Source organism: Manis javanica, chromosome 13, assembly GCF_040802235.1.
Source record: "Manis javanica isolate MJ-LG chromosome 13, MJ_LKY, whole genome shotgun sequence".
In the NCBI taxonomy this organism is placed as follows: Eukaryota; Metazoa; Chordata; class Mammalia; order Pholidota; family Manidae; genus Manis; species Manis javanica.
Window position 1 is genome coordinate 45,936,950 of NC_133168.1, and position 20,805 is coordinate 45,957,754.

General features: G+C 36.4%; 1 long non-coding RNA gene across 3 annotated transcripts in view; it reads right to left on the reverse strand.

Moving 5' to 3' along the window:
- Nucleotides 1-20,805, reverse strand: part of LOC108393068 (uncharacterized) — a 316,705-nt gene that overhangs the window by 292,453 nt on the left and 3,447 nt on the right. For all 3 annotated transcript variants that reach the window (XR_005054627.2, XR_012124211.1, XR_005054628.2), the window contains exon 2: nucleotides 765-865. This is a non-coding gene — a long non-coding RNA (uncharacterized lncRNA). The remainder of the gene's footprint in view (nucleotides 1-764; nucleotides 866-20,805) is intronic.

Sequence of the window (20,805 nt, forward strand, 5' to 3'; positions counted from 1 at the left end):
AAAGCTCTTCCTTATGGTACAAAACTAATTAATCAATGTGAAAGAAATGATGGACTTGAAAAGTCACCATTTAGCATCATTGAAATAGCTGATTCCGCTAAGAATAATTAATGGATGCTAAACTACTATGTAAAAATTGATGAGTAACAAAATCTCAAAGTCTCTCCCATAAGATACTTAATTACCTTGATAAAAACAGTAACTTTTCAATGGAGAAATCTGGCAGACAACATCTTATCCAAATGATCAAATATCATCAGTAATGGTGCACATTGACATCATATGCCCCCTGATAGGAAACAGTGAAAAGGATACAGCACCTCTTCTGTGGAATTATTGATGAAAATGCATAACCTAAATCTAATCATAAAGGAAACATCAGACAAATTTAAATATACTTCAAAAATGTCTGTGTCAGAAAATACGAAGCAATATTGAAGAAATTGTTCCAGGTTAAAGAAGACTAAACAGAATGTAATGTGAGATCTGGCAGGTTGTTTTGCTTTTGTGTTTGCTTGTCTGTGTTTTATAAAGGGAATTACTTAGACAATTTGAAAACTCTGTTTCTTAAATAATAGTTATGCATTAATGTTCAGTTTCTGATTTTGATTATCACACTGAGGCATCATATCTGCAACTTCAAATTTTTATCTTTTTGAGAATCTGAGTGAAGAGCATAGGGGAATCCTTTGTAATATTCTTGCAACTTTTCCGTAAGTCTGAAAATATGTCAAAATAAAACATATAAGGAAAAAGACTATTACCCTCATGTAGTTGATCCCTCCATTCCTTTTGGTCATTTACCATATGCTCCTCCTCTGCTTCATCCTACGTTCCATTCTGTGGGGTCTTCCACCCACTCCTCCTGGTAACAAAATTGAGAGTTAGGGTGGAGTGAGCAGCCTTTTGATTCTTCAAACTCTCAGATGTAAAAAGTAGACATGCTTTTTTGTTGCTTCCATTTACCAAAACCATCCTTCACACAGAGCTGTAGTTGTTATAGGTACATATGCTCCTCTCATTATGTCACCTATGTGACTGCAAGAATACAATGTAGGACATTTGGGCCAATTCCAATTCAGAAGGCCTTTATGGAAAAAGTAGTAGTTACCAAGTTTTATGGGTACATTCTACAGATATCAAAGCTAAAGGAAATGCTCCTCTCATGGAACAGTGTTCTCAGGAAAGAAAAATGTGGTAAGTGCTTATAATAATAGCACTTATAATTGATTTATATACTTTGTGTCAAGGTAACCCAAAGGACAGCACAACTAACCTCATAGAAGTTGATAATTAAGTCATAGAAGCAACAGACGAAAAAGCTATAAAGGACTCTTAAGCTAATTGCCTTTGTCAGACCAACATCTTAAATCTTGTCTGTGGTATTCCTGACTGGTGAGCATGGAAAGGGATGTAGTGTCATCTCTGTGCCATGGAACTAACTCCAAGGCAGGGTCAGGGAAAAGACAGGGAACTGAGGCTGGAGAGAGGTGACCAGACCAGCAGATCTAGCCTTCTACCTCCATCCACCCAGAGTGCCCCCACTTTATCTTCAAAATACAGACTTGCCACATAATATTTAATTTGATAAAAGTTATTGGTGCTAAAAAAAATGAACTGAGCATGAATTTTAGCATATGATCTCTCGTATTGATGTGAGTGAGCAAGTGTTTCCAACTGGAATGTAATTCCCAATACCTGGCATCTAGGTAGGTATACAAAAAAATTGCTCAATAGGCTCTGCTAACAAGAGTTGGCTTATGTAAAAGGATAATTATTGCTGCAACATTCATAAGGGGGAACACTGATATGACTTAAACATCAACAAATGGTTAGATAAATGCTAAGCTGAGCCTTATTTTGAATGTTACGAAGGGATTTTTTTAAGGAGGTAGATTTATATGTGCTCATATAGACAATTGTCCCAGATACACTGTCAACTGTAAATATAATTTTATTAGCATTACAATGCTAGTGAAGTGTGAATCTTGATTTACAAACACTCATACACAAGAAAGGTGATTTTTAAAAATAACAAACTTTATTTTTTAACCTTATTTTTATGTGGTAACAAAAAATTAATTCCTAATAGTACATTTGAGCTCCAGGAGGGCTTATCTAGAGCCAAGATGTGGCTGAAGAGACATCTTGTCCTTCTATCAATACTGGTATCCTCGGATCCATTCTCATCCATCTCTCATCCATCTTAGGATCATGCCAGTTATTTCTGCGTCCTCCCCTTCCCGGGTCTGGTTCTTCCAGCTATTTCCATGCTCTTCCCAAGAGTCATTCCTTTCATGCTAGGCTGTAGGAAATTCTGAGGGACTGTGTAGAGTCAACTGGGGCTAGACACACTCCACTGGTATTTCTTCTGCTCCCAGGGCCTTGCCGTACCCCCTGCCTTCAAATTCCCTAGACCTGCTTTAGTCCTGTCTCTTCCCTACCAAGCTCACCTGGGTTGGGGAGACGGGGCAAAGGACCCTCTTTCTCAGGAACCCTCAAGAAATGACACTTCATACAGTTGTGTGATTTTGAACACTTCACAAAGATACTTGTTTGGGCATGAACAGGACTGAAATCTAGAAAGTCAGACCCTTGGCATGGGGCCAAGGCTGCTGGAAGTGGGGGCTTCTGTCTTTCTACAAAGGTGCTGTCAGCCATCTAAGCCACTGCCCCTGGGGAAGACCCGTGCAACAAGGCAGTTTATTGTAATTCATTCACCAAAACGTAGCCTTTTTCTAATTTTCAGAAAGAAACAGCATAAGCTGCCACAGGTCCTTTCTTCCTCTCTGCAACTTTTTCTTTTCCCAAGAATTGAAATCTTTTTTATCTAGTCTTGAAATCTCTCAGACTTCTTCTGGCTTATCATATATTCTCCCAAATCTCTTTCTTTCCCTGTATCATCTTCTATTCTCACAAAGGACAGAAACTCAAAAACTTGAGACTCAAAAGTTGTTGACTCTTTTTTATTATTGCATCCAGTTGGGTCACCTTTTCCCTGAGGCAATGAGTGCAGAATGTGCTAGCTGATGGAATGGGTGAAAGGCCCAGACCACCAGGAAATACAATGGGGAAGAAAAGAAAAAAACCTCAGTTAATATTTCAAAATGTCATCTGCCATTGTGTGTGCTTAGTCTAGTTCTGGAAGGCTACATACCTCCCTAAATGGTTAGCAGTAATTCCCCTTAGGAGTGCTTTGGATATGAGACTTCTATTCTTTGCTATATCAGTTTCTGCATTTGAATTGTTTTATAAGGAGCTTATGGACTTCTGCAAATTTTTTTTGAAAGACAAACTTTTCTAAAACTGGAAAAAAGGAATGTTCCTGTGTACTTTCAGTGATGGTATTCAGAATTATAACCTGTTAGCCCTCCCTTCTCATGAGTGTTTCATGGTACACCTACCCCTCTACAGTAGGGTTAATCTGTGTTTAAGCTCTTGCACATTGTTTAAATGCTGACATCAGTGTGAGTTATGGGAATGGCAGTATTAACTGATGGAAACAATATGGATTAAAAAGACTATAATTTGCATAATTTAATATGATTTACCTCCCAGGTGGGGCTACAAAGCATCCCATGACTGGAATATGGATTTCCCACTTCCTTTCACAGATGACAAAGGGCCGACACTTAACACATAATAAGAGTGAATCCCAAAGGGAAAAGGTGGCCCAAAGTAACAGAGCTGCGAGAGCTGGGAGAGCTGGGATTGAAGCTCCAGGCCTGCAGATGTCAGGCCAGTGCTCTTTCTGTGCAGAACATGTGTTCTCAGTTTGGGCTACTTCTCTCCTTTAATGAATACAGTGAGAATGGTGAGCAGAGGCGGATTTATGTGAATGAAGTGTAAGCTTCAGACACCTCGTTTGCATGGGCCCTTCTAAGATCCTGGGAGGACTGTAGTATTGGGTTCATAACGGCACATGATTTTGTAAAATGTGCAAAGTAATATTTCTTTTCAGAGCAATTGGTTAAGTTCACTGTCTCTTTCCACTGCAGCTTCCCCTCACCCTAGGTGGCACCGGGTGGCCATATGCTTTTTTAGGGAGAAGTAAGGGGCAGTTGATTAAGCTGCAGATACATACAGCTTCAGTACATTGTCATATATTTACATGGTTCACAGTTACTTCCATGAAAGCTATTGCCAGCTATCCCAAGGTGGGATAGAATCTAAGAACACCCTTGCAGCCCCCTGTGTCAACTCTCCTGGTCTCCTGACACAAAGGGCCAGAGGTTGATCCCTACATAGCTTGGCTCTGACAGGATGTGGTGGTGGGCAGAAAAGGTTGAAATGTATGGAGCCAGAAGCTAAGCTGCAGAAAATTCTTCCAATCATCGAGTGCATAAAATTTTAACAGAAGATTTGGTTCTCATGAATATCTAATCAAAACAGATGTTTTCTCTTGTCAGGAATATACTTGAGAATGCAGGATATACAATTATAAAAGCTTCCCATTTCTCACTGTTTATGGCAATTGTGTGAAATGAAATTTACCAAAATTGCTAGGTTTGAAGGGAATAGATCTGTAACTACAACAATTCAACAACGTAACAAGAGGTTACCCAATTTGACAACAATTATAAAAATGTACATATTAACTAATAATGATGGGGCTAAAATTTTATAAATTATCTGTAACTTTTGTAAAATATTCAGTCAACCCTCAATTATCTTTTTGTTCTCTCCACAGAACATAAAATTAATATTTATTAAAGAACCAAAGAGTATACAGCCAAACAGTATTTTTTGAAACTATTATAAAGATGTGACAATTAATTTAAAAATTGCTCCTTTTCAATTTTTTTGGTATTTGAGGCTCTATGGACTTTTTAAAATGTGTAATTTGTGTTATCTCTTTGTACCAAATTTGTATTCTTTTTATGAAACAGGGCCCCTTAAATTGTATGTGCTTTAGGAAGCCATTAAACCCAGATTCACCCCTGATGGTGAGCATAGTTTCAGGTTTTCTTTTGAAGCTTGCTTCCAGCAGCTCCTCTGAACCTTGCATTTTACTGACTTCCCATCCCACTTTCCTCTATTTCTCCTCTCCCTCAGCCTTAAAGGTAACATACACAGTAGCCTTCCCAAGATACCTTGTCAGAATTAATTGTTCTTTTTTCAGTTTCTATGGCAGCTGGTATTTGCCTCTGTCATCATACTGATCATAATCTGCCCTGAACTAATTTATTTATAAAATACATATTGAGGACCAGCTGTATGCTGGGTGCCATGCTGAGTCTCAGTGCCTCCCTTAGACCAGGCTTTGTCTGGGCTCCTGTATTCTTGGAGGCCCTCCAGCCACACCCCTCCAAATGGGCTTAGGGTATGCAAGGTCAAGGGGACATGCTCACCCAGATCATATCCTGGTTACCTAGGATTCCAGGATACCTTGGTTAAATCCACACTGAGTCTGCTTCTGTGTGGGCCTCCTTCCTTGGTCCTCCAGAGAGCCAATTTGCCTCTGGGCTACTCCCTCCTAGGGCCACAGGAAGCTGTTATTGCAGTGGAGGAAAGAGGAGAGGGTACAGAGCTTGAATGAAAAGCTGGAGTGTCCATGAACGTACACGTGATCCCACAAACGTAGGAGTTGTAATGGGACAAGTTAACAGTGCCAATTGTATTCATGCCCCAGATTCCACAAATGACAGCTATGGGTCTATTAACACTTTGGTTGGAATTCTCTATCTTGTTTTTATCCCAGAGGTTCCTGAACTTTCAGTGCTTTAATTTTTTATTGTTGCTGTAATTTTTTGTCATGACATAATTGGGACAAAAGAAATGCCTAACAGTTCCATTTATTAAGTAATTAGGTCTAAACAACTAAATAGTAGTGAATCATGTGGTGTCTGATTATTTACCTCAAAAACAACGTCCTGCAGCTATCCTGTGAATTTGCCAGAGACCTATGGTTCCTCAGTGCAGAGTTTGAGAACTGTGGTTTTATCCACTAGATTATGAGCTTCTTTGGAAAAGATGTGTGTCGTTCATCACGGCAAATTGTATTTTCCAAACATCACCACATTTCCAGCCCCACATGCTTTTCTAGAAACTTACCACTCCCTCAATGAAATATGAAGTCACTTCTTTTCCCCTTGAATTTGGAGGGCTTGGTGACTCACTTGTCATCAGAAGGATGCAGCAGCAAGGACACTGCATGACTTTCAAGTCCAGGTCATAAAAGGTGATACGGATGCTACCTTGTTAGCCAGAACATTCTCTCTGAGCTGCCATGTAAGCAGCCCAACTGCCTTGAGGCCATCATGCTATAAGGAAGCCCAAACGAGCCCACTCAGAGAGACCACATAGATGGGCCCTGAAGCTGCTTAGAGTCCTTAGCTCTTCCAGCCTCCTGCTCTTCCTGCACCAACCACTATTCGAGTGCAACCCTACGAGACCCAGTGTGATAACCGCTCATCTGAGCGCTTCCTGAACTCCTGTCCCAGAGAACCTGTGATCATAAGAAAAGGCCTGCCGTTATCTTAAGCCATCAACTTGTGGCTAATGCGTGGCAGTTTGGGGTGATTTCTTAGGTAGCAATAGTAATTGAAAAACTTTTTTTTTTTATGCCTTGACAGCACAGTATTTTGAATATTTTGGAAGGTCAATAAATGTTCATGAAACTGAATGGAAAAAAAGAAAATCTCAAAGTACTAGTGATTAATCTAAACTTCAGATGATGAGAAGAACAAAATTATAGTTGCCTATATTGAAAATAATCGAACTCTGGTTAGATGTATACTGATGTATACTGATGCCAAAGCAAACCTTAAACACCAGGGTTTGAGTATTTTTAGAGTTTTCATAAATCCCTTAGGTGAGTCTGTTTCCTTGCCTTTTGTTTTTGTCCCCTGACAACAAAGGGTAGGAAAAGAATTCTAAATACTCATTTGCAAACTCACTATATCATGAGGTCACCACAGGGATATGCTGAATTATCAAAACCAGTTAATTGAGGATTTTAATTAGTCAATTCAGATTAAGCAAGGTACTACTATAATTGGTTGATTCCAAAGGCAGCCATCTGTTCCCTTTGTATTAATATTATGTCATGTAGAGTCTTGCAAGGAGAAGAATTTGTCAAGTAGAAATTATCTTAACATTAGTAAAAGGTGAATGCTTACAAAATAAAAGGAAAGTGCTAAGGGGGCAAATAGGAGAAAAGAAAAGAAAAAGCCTAGGAAGAAAGGAAACAGTCCAATTATTTGGTATGTTAAGAGAATAAAACTGAATTTAACCTTAAACATCTGTTTGTGCCTAGTGTTGTTTTTCACTGGAGTGGAGGGAGGTAATTAAAATGCCATGTAGCTGCTTGCCTTGTATGCATTTGTAAGCATAATTCAAACTCTTATGAATTTGCCCTCTCAAAGAAATAGCTGATTAGAGAAACAGAACAAAACCTCTTTGATCCCTCTTGTGATACAACCAGGTCATGAGAAGCAGAATTCCAAATATATTCTGTTTTGGATGACTCTTCATGGAAAATCTGACTTAAAACCAATGCAGAATATAAAGCTAAAGATTTGATGCCATGATAAAGCAACTCTGCAAAGGTTACACATGGACATTTTTTTAACATGACTATTTTTTTCTAACTTCCTTTTGAACAGTACCTAAAATGTACAAAGATAAATGCTGGGTGTGTATAAAGCTAGAAGAATTGCTTGTGTCATGCAAAACAACCCATAGCATCTTGGGTTCTTGGGGAGGAAATAAAGGACACTTAGGAGTGTCTGACAAACTGCAACCTGTTTTTCAAGTAGTTTTTGTAATCTAAAATACATTAATGTAATTTTGCCTTCTGGTCAGAGGAAAACTTTCATGCTTTTGGAATGAGTTGTGCCTCTCTCTAAAAGCAAAAACTTAATCAAAATATTTTGTGGAGAATCTAGTATATTTTAATATTCACCTGTAAGATAATACTATTAGGATATGTCTCAGTGAAGGTTTTCTTACACAGAACAGGTAACCACATATAAACCAGTTTAAAAAACAAAAGGGACCTAATGGCATGTATAACTGTGAGGTTCAGAGTAAGGACTGGCTCAGGAGAGGGCCAGGGCTCTGCTGTTCTGCCATTGTCTTGGTGTTGTCGTTTTCCGTAATGTTGTCTTCAGACTTCCCTCGTTATTCCAAACAAGTCTACCAGGAAGGTGGGTTTAATGTGTTCTCGCTCACATCTCTCATTGCTCATTGACTGAACTTCCCCTGTACCAATCCTTGGGGACTGGCACACACCCACACATAAGCCTATAGCAAGCAGAAGGGGAATGTTCTGTACTAATTCAGGGCCCACCCCTGGCCTGGAGTCAGTTCAGTCCCGCCACAATTAATGGCTACAAGACAATGCTGAGGGGTGGCTCTCAAAAGGAAAATCTGAATGCTGCACAAGAAAGGACAGAAAAGGGGTAATGGACACTGGGAAGAGAATTACCGTTCACTATGCCTAATTGCTATTAGCTGTCACAGCAGCTCTGTTTTCTGGATAAGTATAACTATGGGCAAGTATAAGATTTTTGCCAGAAAAAATAATCTTTCTAAATGTTTTTAAAAATGCAGGAATACATCTCCTCAGGCAAGGGAAATAAAAGCAAAAATGAACAAATGAGACTACATCAAGTTAAAAAGCTTCTGTACAGCAAAGGACAACATCAGTAGAACAAAAAGTCATCCTACAGTGTGGGAGAACATATTTGTAAACAACATATCTGACAAGGGGTTAACATCCAAAATATATGAAGAACTCACATGCTTCAACAGCCAAAAAAGCAAATAACCCTATTAAAAAAATGGGCGGAGGATATGAACAGACAATTCTCCAAAGAAGAAATTCAGATTGCCAACAGGCACATGAAAAGATGCTCCACATTGCTAATTATCAAGGAAATGCAAATTAAAACCACAATGAGATATCACCTCACACCAGTTAGGATGGCCAACATCCAAAAGACTAGGAACAACAAATGCTGGTGAGGATGTGGAGAAAGGGGAACCCTCCTACACTGCTGGTGGGAATGTAAATTAATTCAACCATTCTGGAAAGCAATATGGAGGTACCTCAAAAAACTAAAAATAGAAATACCATTTGACTCAGGAATTCCACTCCTAGGAATATGCCCAAGATAAACAAGTCCTCAGGTTCAAAAAAACATATGCACCCCTATGTTTATTGCAGCACTATTTACAATAGCCAAGATATGGAAGCAACCTAAGTGTCTATCAGGAGATGAATGGATAAAGATGCAGTACATATACACAATGGAATACTCTTCAGCCATAAGAAGAAAACAAATCCTACCATTTGCAACAACATGGATGGAGCTAAAGGGTATGCTCAGTGAAATAAGCCAGGTGGAGAAAGACAAGTATCAAATGATTTCCCTCATTTGTGGAGTATAACAATGAAGCAAAACTGAAGGAACAAAACAGCAGGAGACTCACAGACTCCAAGAAGGGACTAACAGTTACCAAAAGGAAGGGATGGGGGAAGGTGAGTGGAGAGGGAGGGAGAAGGGGATTGAGGGGTATTATGATTAGTACACATGGCGTGGAGGGCGTCACGGAGAAGACAGTGTAGCACAGAGAAGACAAGTAGTGACTGTGGCATAATACACTGATGGACAGTGACTTCAGTGTGGTATAGGGGGGACTTGATAATATGGGTGAATGTAGTAACTAACCACAATGTTTATCATGTAAAACCTTCAGAAGAGTGTATATCAATGATACCTTAATAAAAAAATTTTTTTAAATTGCAGGAATAATGAATTTTCCAGAAACAAATCAAAGAATCAAATTAGGAGGATTTTCACCAAGGAAAATGGTTATGGAAGTGGTTCTGATTGATTTAACAAATACTGAGTGCTTACACGTACCAGGGGCCATGCTGTATTCTGGACACCAAAGATCTCTTCATTAATTTTTATACACTAATTCGACATTGTCAAAAAAAATGACCTATCAAAATAAAAAGCTATTAAGTTGTTCCTCATTTTAAAGAGTAATCAGACACATATATTATAAGAAATCCTATAAGTTTAAAAATGACCAGTACTGAACCTTTGAAGATAGCTGACATTTTTATTAGTCCATTCAGTATCAATGTGATATGAATAAATAAATAACATTATTTCTGGTAGGTCAAAAACGCATTAACTAAAGATTTAAATAAATAATATGTATGTGATTCCTTTTAGGTTTTTAGAAATAAAAGAAGGATAGAATATATCCTTGGTTACCGCTGTGAATTACTCATGATAGAAGGGTCCCATATCAAGAACAATGATGAAAATACAACAAAAAGTATAATAAATTAGTCATAGGGATGAAAGTACAGCATAGGGAATATAGTCAATAATATTATAGTCGTATCTTTGTATAGTGATGGATGGTAACTGCACTTTCTGTTGTGAGCATTTAGTAATAGACATAATTGTCAAGTCACTCTGTTGTATACCTGAAACCATGATAATATTGTATATCAAGTATATTTTATATAGCTGAAGGGGAGCCAGTTAATAAATAACTTTTGCAGACCAAAAAAGAAAAAGTGGACACTGTATATGTGTAAATCATATAAATGCTATATACTATTGCTATTAACTTTAAAGCTCAGTTCTCCTCTAGCAGTAGGGTATAATCTGATGAAGGGCTCCCAAATTTCTTATTTGCCATTTAATTCCCTTCAGGAGTCAGATCGAACCACCCTGACTGAATCTGACCTCAACCTAAAGCTGTTTCTTCATCACATGACATTGAGCAACTCAACCCCAGAACTCTGAGTGCCACTGGGTGTGTGGTATACAGAATGAACCTTAAGAATTAGATTCTTTGGCATTCAAGGGACTCATGCCACTCACAAATTTCTCTCTAACAAAGAATAGCCTGTATTTTATACATTAGTTGAAAACCTGGCAGAAGGGCACACAGGGCCAGCTGAGCACAAAGCTGACTTCGTATCAGCAATGAATGCATGCTGAGCACCCACTTCCCACTTTCCGTATTTCCATCTTGCCCCCACAATGCCAACTTCTGTTCAGAAGATCATTTTTACTGAACACTTAACCTCCCACAAAGTGATAGTGTGTAAGATTTATATAATTAATGTTTGTAAGGGACTGTTATAGCCTTGTCTGAAAGATGTTTTGGAAGAGGACGGGATTGTTGATACTGTGATGTTCTGGATTCCTTATCCTTATCAAGACTGCTTCTGTGAGGAAAAGCTACATAAATGATAGGTGGGACCACTTTTATTCAGCACAGTTACAGGTAGCAAAACACTGCTACAGGGCTCAGGCAAGAATATGTCCCTGGGCAACATCAACTTTATAACCATGTATCCTGTCAATCCCTAAGAATGCAGTCATAATACTTTATAGACCAGGGATAATGTTAATTCTATCCTGCTTATTACAGGGTGCTTCATACTGGAAAAGTTCAAGGTACTCTGCAAGCACCATAACTTAGCAAAGCATGAAATGAAAGCTACACATAGGAAAATTGAGGCATTTTGACAAATTAAAACATTATCTTTATTCAGTCATTAACCAAGAGGGGTTGACATTCAGTGCTACAAATACTTTCTCCCATACAGACTACTTTTGTTGTTATTTAGGAAATGAAGGAAAAGGAAATTGACCCTCACTGAGTGTATACAATGGACCATATATTGCTAGGAGGCTTCACATTATTTATCTTATTTGATCTTTGAAACAACTCACTTAGTATATATATTTTACAGTTGAGGAGACTAGGCTTAGAGGAAAAATTAAGATGGTGAGATGGCATAGGCTACTAAGTAACAGAGCCAAGAATTTAAGCCAGGTCTGCTGGATTACAGAGCTCTTCCCACTATACATATAACAGTAGAAAAATAAACACCACCAATCTAATTATTTCTCTCTTCTAGGAGCTTGTCCTAACCTTTGCAAAGAACACAAGGAAGATAGATTTTTACAATAAATTATTCCTAGAAAACCTATGAAGCTGTTGAATATCATGCCATCCCTCATTTCTCTTTTCCATCCCTGACCTGTGGACTAGAGTGCATAGTTTTGCATTTGATTATTTACAGGAAGTCTCTAATTTAAAATAGTACTTGATTCACACCTACCCACTGCTAATCAGACACATAAACCACTTCTAACACTTCCACCATCACTGGAGACAGTAACATCTTTACTATGGTAGGAATTCCAAAAGGAGAGAAAATTAATGGATTCATCTGTGAAAACAGAGAAAATTCCTGACAAAATAGGAATGCCTTACAATAGTGTGTATGGACAGGCAGACTCAACAAGCTCACCAGTAACTCAAAAATACATTACCCTTATGCAGAGGGAAATTTAAAAAATACTTTGTTATACTATTGGAATTTTTTTGAAAGTTCATAAATATCCTTTTCCTAAAATATGCATTCCACCAAAAGGGCTAAGAGGTATCTAACATTTGCAGACAATTCAGGTTGTTTCTCCAAAATCTCTATGAGATCAGCTACACTCGGGAAGTGTCTGTTTTTATTAGAGAATGAAGATAGAAACAGCTAACTTTGAAGTATGGGCAGCATGAGGGAAGGAGAGGTTCAAGGATCAGTGTGCAATGCTTGGTTTGGGCCAGCATGTGGGCACTCAGTACTAGTAACCTGGGGAGAGAGGACTGAAAGAATCAAAGGTACATAGAAAGGAACATGAGAGGAATGTTAAGAGGACATTAGGGGACTTGGGGGAGGTGCTTGACAAAATGATCCTAAAATTCTTCCTCAAGTATAAATATAAGGGACACCACCAACTGATGAATGGATATTAAAAATGTGGTATTACGTACAACAGAATATTATTCAGCAATAAAAAGGAATGAAGTTCTGATAGATGCTACATGGATGAACCTTGAAAACATTATGCTGAGTGAAATAAGCCAAACATAAAAGATATTATGACTTTTCACTTATATAAAATAACTAGAATAGTCAAATTCATTGAGAAAGTAGATTAGAGGTTACCAGGGCTGGCAGGGGAAGGATTATAGGATGTTATTGTTTAATAGGCAAAGAGTTTCTGCTTGAGGTGATGAAAATTTTTAGAAATGGTGGTGATGTTTGCACAACATTGCAAATATAATTAATGCCCCTGAACTGTACACTTAAAAAATGAATAAAATGACTTTTTGTTATACATGTTATACCACAATTTAAAAAAGAGTAAATAAAAAATAGAAGAGACAAGTCAGAATAAATTAAAGGATAAAGCAAGAGGAATGAAATTACTCTTTGCCTTACTAATTATTAAAATGCATTGTTTTACAATTATATATAATTAAAACAGTGAGATACTGGCACAGAAGCAAATAAATAAATGGTATCAAATAGAAAGTCTACAAGGAGACCTGATTATGTACATATGGATTTGGTAGGCAATGAAGGTGGAATTTAAGTCAGTAAAAAAGTAATGTATGAGCACCAACAGTCAATTCTGAGACAATTATTAAGCCACTTGAAAAGGGAGCTGCCTCCTGAAGCAGGAATTCTGCCAGCTTTCTGCACCAATTATTCCCCAAGAAAAAGAGTGATACCTGGTACATTGTAGGCATGAAGCTGATGTTTGTTGAATGAACACTTGTTCATTCCTATATAACAAAATATACCCAAATAAATTATAGATTGAATAAAGATTTCTTTAAATGGGAAAAACATTAAGTACTGATAAACTTGAAAAAGGTTAAAACCTCTATACATACACTTCAAAAGGTGCATAAATAAGATTTAAAAGAAAATGATAAAACCAAATATATATGTATACTTGTAATATGTGAGACAAATATCATTTCTTGATTTATAATTAGCACTTACAACTCAGTAATAAAAAGACAACTACCTCAAAAGAAAATTAAGTATAACAGTCACCTAACATTACAAATAGCCAATAAGACAATGAAAAAAATTACATCATTAATAATTTTTAAAAACTAAAATTAAAATGATAGATATTATTTCACCCATCAAGTTGGCAAATATCAAACTTTCTAGTGTTAGTGATGATTTAGGGAAATGAGTATTGTCACACATTGCTGGTAGGGATATATAAACTGGTCCAACAGTTCTGAAAGGTAATTTGGCAGGAAGTATTTAAAATATGAATACCATGGGGCTACCTGATTCTATTTCTAATAATTTACACTAAAAATAATTTAAAACATGCACACATTTTTTACATTTCAGCATTGTTCATAATAGGAAAAAAGAGTAAACATTTAAATGCCTAAGAAGGAATAGTTAATAAATTTATGATACATCCATACCAAAGAATACTATACTATCAGAAAAAAAGATGACAGACTATTTAATAAAATGGGGAAATGGTTATTATATTTAGTTTAAAAAACAGCTTACTAAAGAGTATTAGGTAAAATGATCCCATCTTTTGTGAAAAGGAAAAAATATTAAAACTGCAAGGATAATCATCAAAGCACTAATGATTGTCTTTGATTATCAGATTAAATGGCAATTGGAGTGTTGTTACTTCTCACACAATTTACTAATTTCTCTGCAGTGAACATTTATTGCTATATACTATTAAAGCAATAAAACATGCTTTTGACTTTAAATAAAGAAACAAAAAGTAACAGGGAAATTGGTCCCCTGTTCTCAGGACCCATGATTAGTTCATTAGCTATAATATCTGTCTCTTCCATGTATCAAGCATGTTACTAAACACTTAACACCTATTATTTTATTTGATCCTTACCCTTTTATTAGGTATCATTAACCCCAAAGATGAGATACTGGGTTCAAAATGAAAAGTGAGCTCCAGGCAATGAAGTTAGTGACAGAGCTAGGAATGGCCTCTGTGATGTCTGATGTCAGAGCTTATGTTCTTAACCACAACCTTTCCTGGGACCTGTTGTGAAGTAGTTAGGCTTTTTAGGGTAGACCCAAAAAACAAACCAGTATATATTGCAAAGTTTCTATTAGAAAATGTTTTGGTACTCCAAATGACACTTATAAGAGGTCTTTGAGAAACAAATTTTTCTTGAACTGTTCATCACTTTTATGTGTTTGCACTGTCTGTGTCTGCTGCAATCTTGGAGGCAATATCCAGTAATAGGTAAGAACACAAGCCCAGAAGTACATTTCCTGGGTCAAACATGACTCTACCCCTTAATACTCATAGAACCTCGGACAGTTACCTTACTGGGTCTGATTCCTCAACAGGAGAATGAAAATAATTGTCCTACCTCAAGGAGTTCTGGTGAGGATTAATAAACTAATTAATCCACATAGTACTTGGTTAACTAAGTGTCTGACACACAGCATGCACTTGATAAATGGCAGCTATTCCAATCATTAAAGTATTCTCTGGATAGTAAATTCCCCAAGGCCAAAAATCATGTGGTATATAGCTTTTGATTTCCCTAAAGAGCTCAGTAGATGATTGATCAATGGATTGAAGCTGAATGTCAAGTAATACCCAATGGGAAATCTTAGGAAAACTGTTAAGTTTTCTGCTCTTATCAGTAAGTGCCCAGCTTATTAACCTTTGTTCACTACTAGGAGCCTTATTTTATTCTTTTCTGCAATGAAGTGACCAAAAGAAAATCTGTATTTTAAGGCCATCTTGAATTTTCTTGTAAATATTTCTGCCTCTTATTGAATATTTAAGTGCAAGTTACTTTAATTTCAACAAGGCCTTTCAGGGAAGGATGCAACTTTATGAGTCTAAAAATATAAGCCACCTGAATTGTACATCCTAGATGTTTATTTATGGCATCCTGTATAAAAATAACTGTAAACTCTTTTAGCAAGCAAGTAGCAGGAAAGAATCATGACTCAATCTTTCACTTAAAATATTTAATCTGGATAAAGCTGAGATAGCAGTGTTCATGTACTAACTGTCACTTTGAGATCAATGCAGCTGAAGCTCTCACTTTAGAAAGTTCTTTTAATCCTTGAGCCTAAAACTGGGTGCTGATTTTAATTATGACATGATAGTTTTTTAAAAAAAATCTGTAAATATTGATGTGCAAGTCCTTGCATCATTCTGTGAATAGTTCACAAAACAGCAGGTGAACATGTTCTTTCTTCTAAATTGAGTCATTTGACCCAAGGAACAAATAAACCCAAGGAATCCAGGTAAAAGCTATGAGTTCCCCAAGACTGAGTTAACAGTCTTACCTGACAGTGTTCGTCTAGTGGCTAAATGACTTGCACTAAGAAACAAAGAATATCAAAAATTCCACTTAAAAAGACAAATTGTCCTGGAATATTTCTTTTATGTAAGGTTTTCAATTCAAATTAGTGATGACAACTGAAACAAGGAAGAAACCTGGTTGGATCAATCAAATGTATCATGTTTCTGAACATACCACTTCTCTTAAAAAACTCTAATGACTCTCAAATTACTTCAAAAGAAGACACCCAAACTGGCATGCCACTTTCTCCATGATTTGGCTACAGTCTAATTAATTTTTCCAAGACAATTCTCTCCCTTCTCCCTTTCTTTTTCTTTTTCTTTTTCTTTCTTTCTTTCTCTCTCTCTCTCTCTCTCTCTCTCTCTCTCTTTCTTTCTTTCTTTCTTTCTTTCTTTCTTTCTTTCTTTCTTTTTTTTTTTCTTTCTTTCTTTCTTTTTTTTTTTCTTTCTTTCTTTTTTCTTTCTTTCTTTTTCTTTCTTTCTTTTTTTCTTTCTCTCTCTCTCTCTCTCTCTCTCTTTTTTCTTTCTTTCTTCCTTCCTTCCTTCCTTCTCCCTCCCTCTCCTTCTTTCTTTCTTTCTTTCTTTCTTTCTTTCTTTCTTTCTTTCTTTCTTTCTTTCTTTCTTTCTTTCTTTCTTTCTTTCTTTTTCTTTCTTTCTTACTTACTTACTTACTTACTTACTTACTTACTTACTTACTTACTTACTTACTTACTTACTTATCTTTCACTCCAACTAAGGATCCCCTATCTTTCCCTAAGCATCACCTGCACTCTTCAGCCTTCATGTGTCTTTGCATATGCTGATCCCTCTCCAAGAAAGTGTATTTAAGATTGTAGCTATTCTGGACATCCTTCAAGGCTCTGCTCAAAAGTCACTATTTCCTTTAATTCCATGATTATATCAAAGGATATCTAAGGGGTTAAACACACACCCCTTTCTCACAATGTTTAACAGCAATACAAAGACATCCCAATTAACATGATGATACCTAACTAAAGAGTGTGCTTGGTATAGAAAAGGAAATTGATGTCAGAAATCCTTGGGCCACCCAACCCTTCTAACAGGACTGTTGTGTCTAATCCTTACACAAAAATGTTTGAGCTGTCACCTTTGAATCTCTTCCTAAAAATTAATCTTCTCTCTCTTTATGCCCATACCATGCAGTCTTCTTTTAACTTTGGCCTTAAATAAATCCCATCTTGTTTAACAGTTGTTTGTGTTAGACTCCTATATTATTTCCTCTACTATTTCCTGAGGACAGGGAAGTCTTGTTCACCAGGTATCACCCACACTGCTTAACAGGGAACACTGCTCAAAAGAGGTGTTCAATATTTTAAGTGGCCTGAAAATGAGAACCAACAAAGAGAGGCACAGTCTGAAAAAAATCAGGCCATGATTAATAAGTCAGTCTTGTTACTTTCAAGGACACATACTAACAGTTCTGATAGTGATCTCTGTCCATAATCACTTTGGTTTCATTTTTAGATAATTTTTCCACCACAGTTCTATTCATTTAGTCCCCACTGTGATGTTCTCAACATTATTAGTTCTCAAACTACATTTTTGAAATGAGAACAGTGTTTCATTGCTAAAATTAAAATGGAATTCTTTACTGAATTCACACTCCAAAAATAGTAATTTATCATTAGAATTCTTCAGTTTTTTATTTTGCTGACTCTTTTGTTTGTTATCTCAACCAGAATCTTTGTACACAAGTATACAGGTAGTTAACTTATCAGTATTTCATGGGTTCATGCAAAGGGAACATGTTCTACCTGTGCACCAGAATCATCTCCCAACCCTTTAATCTTATTTCCTTTGCACCAAGAATTTCAAAATATTAAATTGCCCTTTTCTAAGGGTCTACATTTTAAAAATTGCATAAACATTTTAAGTTAGATAATAGAATAGACAAAAGATGAGACAGTTCAGTATCTAAAATAAAATAAACTGAAATACCATGAATGCAATTTTCAGAAAAAAAGAAAATACACTTAAAAATTGTAAAATTTACAAACTCCATTTACAAAAATGGTGGTTTAATTACAAAACACAGAATTTTCCTGTCTGATTTGAGCTACTGGCCTGTGCCAGATATTACCATTGCCTTTTATATATTAGCAATCAAGTCATGTCAATTAAACTTTCATTTTGTGTCTTTTATAGCTGTCTATGTATAGATACTTCTATTTGTAGATATACCCATAAATAGCCACACACATCATATATATCAGTTTTCTATTTTCTATTCATATCTTGAGCTTCCATTTTGTAGACTTGACTAATGCTCCTGTTAAGACTGTTATTCTAGAAAAATCCTGATAGCCAGCCTTGACAAGTAAATCCTGTAGTGCTGTGAGTTTTGATCCATGATTAAATAATGCTCTGGAATTCTCAGATTGAAAGTGCCATGAAAAAACATAGTGTGCCTTTTGTACACATTCAAGGCATAGTACACAGCCCTTCTCCATGCTGCAGCTGGGTATGGCTGCTCTGCTAAGTACTACGATGTTTTCTTTACAAAGATACTGTATTCCCTGAATAGTTATACAAGTACTCTAAGAACTGCTATTTTTCTCTAAAGTATAAATTTAATAGAAATGCAATAAATTATTGCATAAGACATATCTTTTAGGCTAATGTTTCCAATGTATGATTACATTATTAAATTCTTTTGAAGGCTAAAGTCAGAGAAAAACAAACTTCTAGGCTGTGCCTTTCATCCAACAGATAACAAGAATTAGTTAAATTTTTATCTGCTGGAACTAATACAACCCTCTCTAGGAGAAAAAAAAAGACTTGCTATTTCTCTATTTCTTGTAAAATATGTACTTCAATAGGTTTGCAAAACATGAAGGTCCAAAAATAGCCTGTATTTTTTTTCCACTGAAAATCTAAAATTAGCAACTTATTTCCAATCTGTGAGGGTTTCCCCCTCAAAAAAGGCATCTATCAATTTAAAAAGCAGATAAGGGTATAAATGAGCACATATCTAACAATAATGTACTAGAAAAGTGTTAAGAAAATACAGATGTTATTTGCATTCCAGTGGGAATTACTTTTAGTCTTAAAAATTTCCACAGCACTTGACATTTCTATAGAAACCTGTGGAGCATCTCTCTTTCTTTCACTTTCATCAAGTAATGCCAGCCAACCAGATTCAGGAATCTTTTACATCTTTTCTCTAAAACCGAAAGCAGAAACTTTCCTATGGAGAATCCACATTTTTGTAACTCTTCGAGGCACTGGTCCTATTAATGTCAATTAGTTAATCTTGATAGCTTACTAGACCACTTATTCAGCTATCCGAAGATAAACTATTGTCTTCATTTATGTATGTTACTGTCATGTTATCATTAATATGCTTAGGGGAGAATTTTAGACAAAATTATTGCTTTAAATAAAATAAAAATGTAAATGTCTTTGAACAAGGCAATCGTGTAGTGTTTTTAGAGTGCAACAACGGGATAAAGTTTTTCTTTTTTCAAAAACAATGTGCTTCCTCTTTTCTGATTATAAGAATCAGAAAAATCACTGTTTCTCTTTCTGACTTGGCTGCCAGGAAGCTTAGGGCTAAACTAAGGGCTCATTCACAGTCAAGACTTTCCTGTTCATATTTAAGCATATTTTCATTTTTTCATGATTTTTTTAGCTCATATTTGCTTATTTCTATTTTATTATGCCAATGTCATCGAAATTCTATATGCATAGTAAAAAGCAAGGAGTTCACTGATTTCAGTTAAGAAATTAATTCCAATACTGTATACCCAGTACATGCCAGGCACTATTCTACAGGATAAGGATGTAGCTACAAAATTATTTTCATGAAAGAAGTTAATATCCTTAAAGGGGGTGGGAGGGAATCTATCATTCAAACCAACTTCAAGAAAACAAAAGTTTAAAAGAATTTCCTTAAAAGAAAAGACTGCCTACATCAATTTACCCTCAGAGAAGTTAATATAGTGAGTGTAGTTATCTTTTGACTGTTGCTTACAGGAATATGGAAAACTGATTACTTAATTACATAACCTCTTCTCAAGGGTCCAGCAGTAAAAGCAGACTTCATCCTTGGGCATGTACTAAGCACTAAGAACACCACTCATGAAATAAAAGCTTTTAAATAAATCACCCCTTAATAACAGATGAATTTAAACATTCTAACTTCTAAGAAATGGAGTTTTGGGCTTAGATTTCCTACTTCAGAGTTTCTGATCAAATAAGTACATCTATTGGGTACAGGCAAGAGATATGATGCACTTTGTGTGGCTGATCAAGCAAAAATACTTGTTAACTGGTAAAGTAGTTCCCTTTATAGATGACTTTAGAGTTAGTGGGCCTAAATGGGTCCTCGCTTTCAGCTTTGTTTTGCTTTACTAGCTTGCAAATATGTTGTATAGGGACCCTGGGTTGGCCTGCCTGCTGCTGCCTCATGTTGGAAAGGTAGTGAAATTTACAAGGATCTTGCCCTTGGCCTCCACTCTCAGGGTGCAGCATTCTCACACACTTTAAAGCGTTGCCAGCTCACAAGAGCCTTGCAGTCAGGGAAAAGACAGCCCAAGAGGCTGCCCACAGATGCACGTGCTTGACGTGCTTGTCACCTGCCCCAGTAATTGTCAATAAACTAGCT